The 11,500-nt window shown below is 36.2% G+C and overlaps 1 pseudogene; it reads right to left on the reverse strand.

Moving 5' to 3' along the window:
* Positions 1 to 6,344: 6,344 nt before the first annotated feature.
* LOC100256957 (protochlorophyllide-dependent translocon component 52, chloroplastic-like) lies at positions 6,345 to 8,997 on the reverse strand (annotated as a pseudogene).
* Positions 8,998 to 11,500: the final 2,503 nt, after the last annotated feature.

Genomic DNA, 11,500 nt, shown 5'->3' on the forward strand with positions numbered 1-11,500 from the left:
GTAAGGTTAAGGTTTCATATTTTTGCTCTTTCCTTGCAAAATGTGATTGAAAGAATAATCTCCATTTTTAGGGGATAATATTTTATAATGTGGATCACATTCTTTGCAATATTTGCATGTTGTAGTATAGTTATGACTCATGAAAAGTTCAATACTCAAATTATTAGTCATAATGATATTTTGGACGATATTAAATTCTTAAGTGGAACATTTGCTCCAACTTCTTATATTTGGGTAATGCATACTTGCATGAATCATTTTATGACTTTGATGACATGCTCATAAATTAAAACAACTCTTAGATGGACACGAAGTTCATTTAACCCATTGAAGACCATATGTAGAATAAATTTAAAAGTTCTATGTTTATACAGTAGAATTATCTAAAATTTATATAAAAATAAAAAATTCCACACTTTCATTAGATGGTATGCAATTAAATAAACTAGTATGATAAGGTCATATGAGAGGCCCACTAATTGATTCTCTACATGGACTAAAAAATTTAATGGAAATCAACACTCTGTTCTTTTTGATGTCTAATAATCGTTGACGGGTCTATTGCCTATTGGGAGATGCAATTTGATATCCACTATTAGGGCCATGGCCTTTCTCCACGTTAGGGGTCCCATCATAGGGCACACTACACTTCCATGGGTTGCATCTCATGGACTTATTTTTTAGCTCACATTACCTCTCTCTCCACTATTAGGGCTTTTATCATAGGGCATGCTACACTTCTATGGGTTGCATCCCGTGGAATTTTTTTAGGTCAACATGTGTTATATATCCCATGGAAGTATAGAGTACCCCGACATGAGATACAATCTCATGTACCATTTCAGTAGGATAATTTCAGGCATCTCTTTTGAAAAAAGGCAGAACCCCATGGCAGGAGTGGAGGAATGCAGGAAAGTACACCTCCATGGCCTGAGTGCATGCCAATGTGGATCACATGACAGGGGTGCACTACACTTATATGGTGGTCCATCTCAGGGAATCTTTTGCAATCACGTGCACCGCCGGCTGCATGCAATACAACCTTGCAGATGTAATCGCATTACTACTACAAATCAATATACCTACCAGGAAAGGCCATGGCAAACTCGCCGCTAGTATGAAGAAAAATAATCAACAGCATCACAATATGAAATGGGTGGGTGGTATAATTATGTTCGTTTCTCATAAAAATGAAAGGAAAATACGAGAAAATAAAAATAATTATATATATATATATATTTTAAATTTTAAGTAATTTAAAATATATAATTTCTTAATTAAAGTTAATTATAATTTTTTTTAATAAATCAAATATAAAAAAAATTATTTTTATTAATATTTTTTTCAAAACCAAACATAAAAATTGTGATATAATTATATTATTTAGTAAAATTAAAAATATGAATCCTTTGTAATAGGGAAGGATTCGATTATACCCACTTCATATATGGATTTCGAAGTGATTCGATCAAAACTATTTTTCCAAGAATATTTGTGGCAAAGGCCAAAATACTTCCCACTGGGAGAGTAGTAATCTTTTTATATTTGATAAATTATAGATATATCCTCAAAGGGGCAAAATCGACCTTTATTTTGCAATAAATTTTGATTAATTTGATTTTAGCTAAAAAAATTTATTTTGTAAAATAAGTGACTCTACCCGCAGAGTTTGCTTACAGTTGAAGGTAGAAAAGTGGCATCTGGAAACTTCCTATCATTGAACTTTGTTTTACAAAGCAATATCTAAGCAGGGAGTGCCAACCAAGGAACCCACGCGCTTACTCCAAGTTGTTCTCCTCCCTTTTTTTTCCACAAGCGGAATCTCAAAGAATTTTTGTGTTTTGGATCTAAAAAAAGATATTATTATTTTTTCTTTTATTTTTGACTAAAAAAATAGAAAAACATTAATTTAAATTTTATTTATTTTATAAATTTCAATAAAATTTAATATAATTTAGTAATTTGAAAAAAAAAACACAATTTTCTAAAAAATAAAAATAAATTATTATTATTATTATTATTATTTAAAAATTAAACATTTTGAAAAATATATATATTCAAAATTATGTATAAAAATATGTCAAATTTATTTTTTAAAGCAACACAGTCCAATGGGCCCGCGCCCCCCACCCCCCCCGAACCCCCACCCAGAATGACACATCAGAACGGAATGGAGACAAGAAATAGGGCCTCGGCGTCCCCCCCCCCCCCCCCCCCCCTCCCCCCCAACCCCCCCAACCCAAATGATACATCAGAATGGAGACAATAAATAGTTTTGAAAAACATTAATTTAAATTTTATTCATTTTATAAATTTTAATAATTTAGTAATTTGAAAAAAAAAACACAATTTTCTAAAAAAATAAAAATAAATTGTTATTATTATTATTATTTAAAAATTAAACATTTTGAAATATATATATATTTAAAATCCACCAATGACACATCAAAACGGAATGGAGACAAGAAATAGCACTCCGCACACAGTCCTATGGGCCCGCCCCATCCCCCCCCAATCATACATGAGAACCGCCATCCCCAGTCCTGTCCAAACCTTAACTTCTTCGTCATCCTTACTGTCCACTGTAAAAGATCAACCGGTGTGGAATCCGTCGTCTGCTTGCTCGTCCTGATCATCATCAGCCTCTGAAACCGCACTCCGCCATCCCCAGTCCTGTCCAAACCTTAACTTCTTCGTCATCCTTACTGTCCACTGTAAAAGATCAATCGGTGTGGAATCCGTCGTCTGCTTGCTCGTCCTGATCATCATCAGCCTCTGAAACCGCACTCCGCCATCCCCAGTCCTGTCCAAACCTTAACTTCTTCGTCATCCTTACTGTCCACTGTAAAAGATCAATCGGTGTGGAATCCGTCGTCTGCTTGCTCGTCCTGATCATCATCAGCCTCTGAAACCGCACTCCGCCATCCCCAGTCCTGTCCAAACCTTAACTTCTTCGTCATCCTTACTGTCCACTGTAAAAGATCAATCGGTGTGGAATCCGTCGTCTGCTTGCTCGTCCTGATCATCATCAGCCTCTGTAAAAAAGTAGTCTGACCAAAAAATACGGTAAAAGATCCTTTCCAAACAGGTACCAGAGCTCACCAAGGCAGTATGGCGGAAAGCCCAAGGTGATCATTTCCCCTCCCTCTCTCTTCTCTTTCATATGTGATTGTAAGCTCAAAAACACTTGACAGTTTGACACTACTTTTTGTTTATTAATTGTCTTACCAAAATATTCATTCCCCATATACATAGGAGTGTTACTGATCCCTGATCACTGATCATCACCGATCACTGATCACTGATCACGTACCTTCTCTTTTATTCATTCTCCATGTTAAGAGCTACTCATGGCCATCTCTTGTCAGTGATCACTGATCACTGATCACGTACCTTCTCTTTTATTCATTCTCCATGTTAAGTGCTACCCATGGCCATCTCTTGTCAGTGATCACTGATCACTGATCACGTACCTTCTCTTTTATTCATTCTCCATGTTAAGTGCTACTCATGGCTATCTCTTGTCATTAAATCTAGTTATATTTATTGATTTGACTCTTGATAAAAGAAAATATATGAATGTAATAAATATAAGATAGTGTATTTTATGGTTTTTTTTAAAAATAATAAATATAATCTCATATGAACAAAAACACACCTTTTGTTTTTAAAAGTATTTTGACATGATATGAATATTGAAAATTTGAAGGGATAAAAAAACAATTCCCGTGAGGATTGGTTTTCTAGTTTAAGGATTATTTTATCCCCTTTAATTAATATTTTCACGCTGTTTGATTAATTAAATTTATGAGAGTATTTTTTATTATATTAAATCTAATTATATTTCTTATATAGGTTAGCCTGACCTATCTTAAACTAAGGTGACATCTTATATAGGTTATACAAAGAATTGACCTAATCAAATTTTCATAAATGATTTGGACAAGTTCATATTATTTAAATTTGGAAAAGATTGCATGACCTTTTTTCTTTCACATATTCTTATGCATGTCTTTTTGTAATAATTCTAAATGAATTTCATGTTTGCTTTATTGTCATGACAGCGCCTCACCGGTTTTTTTGTTTCTACTAACATTTATGGGTGCTGCTGTCCTTGTCAAGCATAATGACTGGAATACTCTTTCTCCATTTGCACTAGATCGTATGGCAATGCGAACCACAATCCTTGCAGTCTTTGTTTACTGTATGGTAGTTATAATTCATGAAAGGTTCAGCCCTCAAATCAGTAGTTATATCACTATTTCAAACAACATTAGGTTCTTGAGTGGAACTCTTGCTCTGACTTCAATGTTCTTGATCCTGGTTCCATCTTTTGGTTGGCTACTTCTTGTTATCTGGCTGGCGTTGTTAGTAAAGGTGGCACACAACTTGCACGAACCATTTCATGACTGCGACAAGCTCAAGCAATCGGTAGCAACAATATGGAGAGGACGTCCATTTAACTAAGGAAGTCCATTTAGCTTGTTGAAGACCATATGCAGAATATGTAGAATAACTTCAAGGGGTTATTTTTGCTAATTATGGTTTTTTTTTTATAGGCATTGTAATTTCGTTACTTTTGCTTTAACAGTTCAATATGACGTTGAGAGGGATTATCGCAGGCACATCTTGAGAGTGAGACATACCTCAAAGTGGCGAGACCTTGTCATCCTTTGTTGTCCGCATGTATACTGTGACTCAAAAGGCTCACATGTTGAATGAGTTATTAATCATTATTATTGGCCTCATCAAATCTACCGGGAAACATAAGCTAGTTGAGTAAGCCAGTGATAAAAATACTGAGATGCTATAAAATCTCAGAAATCAAAAGCTTATTGACAGTGAAAAGAAATAATACAGCCGGCTCATCAATCTGTTTCCAAGGTAAAAGTCACCCATTCACTTCATTTTCTTTCACCCCAAACAGCCTGAACCCATTCAATGAGAACCAGTTCTGCAATTCGAAGAACCTCATACAGACAATCACAAACAGGTCCAATAGCACTGTACCCACATGCATAAGCTTTACGGTCCATAAGAATTAGGTGAAAATGATGGCCAACTGAAGGCCGAAAAGATTAGCGGGAACCGCACACTTTTCAGTACATAGGCCTCCGTTATTCCTTTTCAGTCGACAACCTCACTGTCCTTTTTCAGTGGAAGAAGCAATCGTTTCAGCGGGAGGACAGAGAAAAGGTCATAGCTGCTGCATATTGGGTGTCGGCATTGTGGTTCGTTATAGAGAGAGTATATTGTCTCTGAAAGGGATTCTAAAAAAGGAAGCGAGACTGGGCGAGAGGAAGGAAAATTAGGAGTCTTTTAATAATTGTCAATTTAAGATGGTACGTACGGGGATTGTTTTTTTCTATATTTATATCCAAATTTAAATAAATTAAATAAAATTTTAAAAATTCTAACGTTTTATGCAATGCAATTATAATTGAATAATTGACAATTTCGTGGGTCCCATGTTGCAGATTAAGTGTGGAGTGGTTGTGCTGTTTTTCCTCCGTGTTTGAGAATGTGGGTCCCAATGGAGAAATCTAAGCAAAATGTGTCATAGAGAATCTTGGTGGGTTTAATATTTTTATAAACTTTAAAAATGTGACGTGGCTATTCTTTTTTCTGAATTTAATTTTCTAATTTCAAAAGTTGGGTGAGAAGTTTTTATTTGTATGAATCATCTAACGTATGTAATTTGATATTTATTGAATACTACTATGAATCATCTAAATAATCAACATAACAAATTTAAAATAAGGAAATAAAATTAAATATTATGATTTTTTTCATCTAAAATATGTCTTTATACCTAAATATTATACATGCTCTATTCAATAAAATTTAAAATATTAATATTTTTATTTTTATAATTTAATTTAATATATCCAATAGAGAAATGAAATATTAAAAATTTTAATTATATATATTTTTAAAATTTCTTATAATTATTTTTAATTTTATATAATATATAAATTATATAATTATGACACCAATAATTCAACCGCAATTTAACCATCGATCAAACCTATGAATTATGAATCAATAACTTTTTTTATTCAATTACCAATATGATTCTAAATTTGTAAATTTGTGAGAGAAATTTGAGGGGTTTTTTTTATACCTAATTGAATTTGTAAATTTGTAATAATTGTGTTAATAAAGTTGTAATATTTATAAATAAAAAAAAATCCAAAATATATGATGCATTCATCATAAAAATAAAAAGGCTATCAAAATAATCAAAGAGTTTATTTTTTTTTTTATCATTAAATCTAATCATACTTCTTGAATAGCTTAGTGTGACCTATCTTTAAACTAAGAATTAAACTCACAGCCCAACTCAGTGATCCGCTGGGTCTATTATAGAGCTGTCATAAACTAAATCAAGAGGCACAAGGCCAGTCCATTTACATGTATAATATAATAAAGTGGCATGAGAAACCACTTCATTCAATGCATACCGTAGAGGGCAATGTGATGTTCAAATTTCTGAATAGCAAGTGAGACACTGGTGTCAACAGAAGGCATGTACAGATGAAGAAAGACAAGCACCTTGAAGCTGCAAAGCATATGGCTGCCATGGATACCAGTGTAGTCCTTGCAGCCACTGACATCATGCCATGGTTGACCGCAGGAATCCCAATTAGAGCAACTGAGAAGATCTGCAACACCATCTCAAGCACATGGAGACCTTTGTATGAACACTGCATCTGCTGCACTTCACCACATGAGACCAGTACCTGAAACAATAAAATCCATGAAAAGCATCAGTTATATGAACTTACACTTACTGTTAGTCGAAGATTTTGATATGTTTGTCTCATCTAAAATGATTCATCACAAGCACAAAAAGCCTGTGTATGGAGTTTTTTGACATTTTCTTTACCACTTCAAGTGGTTATGGATCTGTGAATCAAAGCTTTATCCATTGTAATGGAAATATTTCACCCGAACAGGGTATATGGAGAAACTTTCTTGATTCTCAAAGCATTGAAGAAGCTAACTCGAACCTGAAATTCAAGTCGTACCTGTCCATTAACTGCTCTCTGGGAGGAGTTGGAAGCAGGGCCATGCTGAACTCGGTTCCCCTATCAAGTTGGCCACCGGAGTACTTCCTCAACCATGCTCTGAAGGCAACGGTGTGGGCATCTGACTTTGTTGGCAAAAAATAAGGCTTGTGCCAATTTGAAGGGCCTAATCTTAAGCTCCTACAGGAAACACACGAGATTCAGGAAAAACAAACTAGATGTAGTATGCTTTCCAAGTCTACACTGATTTCCAAGAAGACGTGTTAAAGGCAAATAAAACTAGGGATATTGATTACAATTCTGGAAAAGGGGTTACATGATTCCAAGTTTTCCTTCCCTCTAACTTCTCAGCAATCAAACAAGGCATCAGGCTCCATTTGTTTTCTAGGAAGCTACGATGCCATAAAGCTTATCATGTTACCTAGGCAGAAAATAACAATACAAACAGACAGGAGTTACCTCTACATGGGGAAGATATAAATCTGAATCTAGAATAAGGTTTTGCCTCATATGAAGCATTCATCGTGGAACAATACGATCAGTCCACAATCCAAAGTTTCTTGGAGAAGTCCATATCAATCTGCTATTTCCTGGACTTACTGGAACACAGATGAGAAACAAAAGTGCACTTTTTGGAGACACATGAGACGACGGTTCTTGAACCAAACAAGTAAAAAGCAAATATTATTCAAATAAAGGACAATTAAAGACAAACCGCGTAATTACTAACTAACTAATATGATCAACCTAATGGTTACCTCTTTGGTAAGGCCTGATGACACACATTCATTACTTTAATATGCCAGAAAATCCAAACAAGTATAGTACACACAGGGTGGAATAAATTTGCTCCTGGCAAGCTACCACTCTGCATCAAAACCATCTATGGCTAGTCTCTTCATCTGATCTCAACTGGTGTCCCCCCTTCTCTATCTGCCTTGGGTGTGAAAGAAAATCATGTGTGAGATAAATGAATCTCTCAATCCCAAGCATCATAGTACAATAACTAAACCTAGGCCTAGTTAGATCTGCTTATGTCTTTTGCTTGTGGAATTTGCATTATCCCGTAATGTGCATTTGCAACATGAACAGGGTCCATGACATTTTCCATCAGAACTCATACCTGAATGACACCGATTTAGTTTACTCAGAAGAATTTAAGATAATTAGTTCATGAAGTATAGGAGTGTTCGGCTAGATAACTGAGTCACTTATGCTTAATAAACATTCTTTCACATTTCATGACTTCTGCAGGCATTAGAAGGCTTTCTACACCCCCCTACTCTTTTCTCCCCTTGCTGAATAAGTTAAAAACTATATTTCTGTTTGGAAAAAAGAGGACTATAGAACTTGTGGATAGCTGTATCTCTACATACCCGAATGGAAAATCTCTAGCTCCCTTCGACTTGGTATATGATAGGTCATCCAATTCTGGGATGTAAGGAGGCCTTTTATTCATAAGAATATCTTTGAATTGAGGATCGGTGTTTGGCCAAAACCAGACAATTCCATTCTGCACAGCACTTGGATAAACAGCTGCACGTGCTTTCTTGAATGTGTGAACCTGCATACTTTGTCAAAAGCTACAATAAGAACTACATGCTGTTAATGTTTTACAAATTCAAAAGAAAAATCCAATTCATTCCATTCATTGAAACACACTCAAGCATATAGATTCAGATTTTTTGAGGGATTGGATTTGAATCCAGATCAGTATTTTGGAATTGGGAGAACTACTGGATGTATGCCAGAATTATAACTACTGCAGATGCCAGATTTATTTTTACCGGAGGACCAGATAGGGGTGCCTGCTATTAAAACACCAGCCATGGTAGACACACTGCAACCGGCCCCACTGATCAATCCTCCCTTCAGACAATGGAGCCAACCTATGAGCACAAGCATCATCAAACACCTTCCATTCACTTTCATTTCTATCCCACCACACAACCACATCAAGACCCATTACCCTCTAGGCATGCGGCTTTCTCTTGTCAAGATCACAGACTGGGCCAACTGGATACCACTGTGAAAACTAGTCAAATTTCTCTTCTCCATGGTGAGATGGTCTAGGCGACTCCATGGCTTTGCTTGAACTAGCGGAAAATCTGGCCGTGCAAGGCTTTGTTTTTGAAAATTTTCCACAAATTGATGCAAAAGAAGAATTGCGTAATGGATTAAAGGGAAGATGCAACAAGGGTTTGTCATATGACCTCGAAGGAAATCTAGTGGTGAGCACTGACAAATGAAATGAAGGAAAAGAGGGAGCTCTAAGAGCTTCCATGGCCAACTCCTTTACCACTGTTTCTGCAATCACACTCAAAATTCCAAATGATCATATTACCACATAGTGGGGGTACAATAACAACATTTTCTAGACCACAGAGTATTTGAAAATTAATCTTGGTCATTATAAACAAAAAATTGAGATTTTGAGGATTAAGATTTTGAATGCATAATACAGGGGACAACAGTAATTTTCAATCTCTTCCACAAAGTTGAGATGTTAAGATCTACTCAACTGCCTCCACAAGACAGAAAAACATAGGGCACCCTTCCAAAAAATGTAAACCAGCAGTGCAAACATAAAAGTGAGTCACAAATTCTGACCTTTGTATTGTCTATTTTTGAACATCAGACACATTGATTGGTGTCAAGTGGAGGCTAATATGTCACAAAGTAGATATGTTGCTTCATTTTGCTTCTCCTTGATGTCTTCTAAAATTCTTCTCAACCATATGGCTTGAGAAGTTGCCAATGAAGCTGAAATGTACTCTGCTTCAGCAGAGGATTGAGCCACTGAACCTTGCCTTTTTGAGACCCAAGATATAACACCTGAACCAAGGGAAAATAACAAGCATAAAAAATGTTTTCATCAGTCTCTTTCTCCTTAGCACAGCTTGCTTGTTGATTGTTCTTAAATCTGCAATCTTTTTGAACATGCCCAAATTTTTTACAATTGAAGCATTGAGGCTTCCCTTAGTTATTTTTACATATATAACCTAAACACAGCATAGACACATTATGTTACATAATAATTAGAAATTTCTAGCTAGTTGAAGTCTTTGAGGATGAATCATGGCATTTGCCTGCTGGGGGTTCAGGATCTTTGCAATGGTTTTAGTAAGGTTTTGGTAAGTATTTGCATTCCACCATCAGAACAGCACCCAAATTTGAAGGAGGTCCCAGTGAGAGTGAGACTCACCTCAAAGTGTCAGCTCAGCCCTGGCTGAACACCAAAGACACATAATATACCTTGCCATCCTTTCTTGTCTGCATGTATACTGTGACTCAAGGCTCTTCATGTTGAATGAGTTCATTGTTGCCATCTAACACAAAGACAATTTTTTTAGACTCAGCTCAAATTATTGGCCTCATCAATCTACCTGAAAACTTAAGCTTGTTGAGTATGCGAGTAATAAAACATTGACATTCTATAAGATTTCAGAAATCAAAGTCTTATTGACAGTGAAAAGAAAAGATACAGACAGGCTCATCACCAGTATCCAAGGTAAAAGTGATAAAACATTTTCATTTAAATGTCAAGGTTGCTTACACCTTTGATAAGATTCACACATTGCTGGGGTTAACCCCCAGTCATTCCCCTGCATTGCAGTTAAATGACGGGGCATGGAGCTGATACAATAAAAACTCATGCTTCCAAATCAAATTTGGCATTCTTCTAGGAAACTTCCACAATCTCAGTTAAGACTCTTTCATCCATCTGGCTCTCCTGTCTGAAAGGAAAAGCTGATGGAGGCCTATCTACTGAAAGTCTCCCTTCTAATACCTTAACTGCCTCCCCAATGGAAGGTCGTAAGAACGGTTGATTTTGCATACACTGCAGAGCTATCCTTGCCACTGTTTTCACTCCTTCCCTCTCCTCGCTGCCCTTCAGTTTTTGTTCTTGATTCATCTTGTCAATTAAGTGGCGCAGATTGTCCCCACGAACATCTCTCTGGCACGTTACAGTTTGCAGCAGCTTTACTCCAAAAATGTAAATATCTCTCTCTGAGGGAGACTCTGAAGAAGAAGCTGGCTCCTCCTAGAGTAAGTTCTGACGTCCAAAATCTTTCAACTTAGGGACTAACTTCTCATCAAGTATTCATTCTTGTATTCATCTTGCAGTTTCCCAAATCCACCATTTTCTTGCACCCAAAACAGCCTGAATCCATCCCATGAGAGCCAGTTCCCCAATTCAAAGAAGCTCATACAGACAACCACAAACAGGTCCACTAGAGCTGTACCCACATAAGCTTTACAAACCACAAGAACCAAACACACTGCACTGGTTCTCGACTGCCTGCCACCCCACTCACAATGCCTGCATCATCCCATGAGAAAATTCTCAAGTTCCCATCAGAATAAATCCTAAGATGCCTCCAAACCAGAGAAGGGTCTTCAAAATCCTTACTTGACTGTCACAAGGATTCAAAGAGCATAGTTTCTCTTCTTTACTTCTCCTTCCT

Source organism: Vitis vinifera, chromosome 6, assembly GCF_030704535.1.
Source record: "Vitis vinifera cultivar Pinot Noir 40024 chromosome 6, ASM3070453v1".
Lineage (NCBI taxonomy): Eukaryota > Viridiplantae > Streptophyta > Magnoliopsida > Vitales > Vitaceae > Vitis > Vitis vinifera.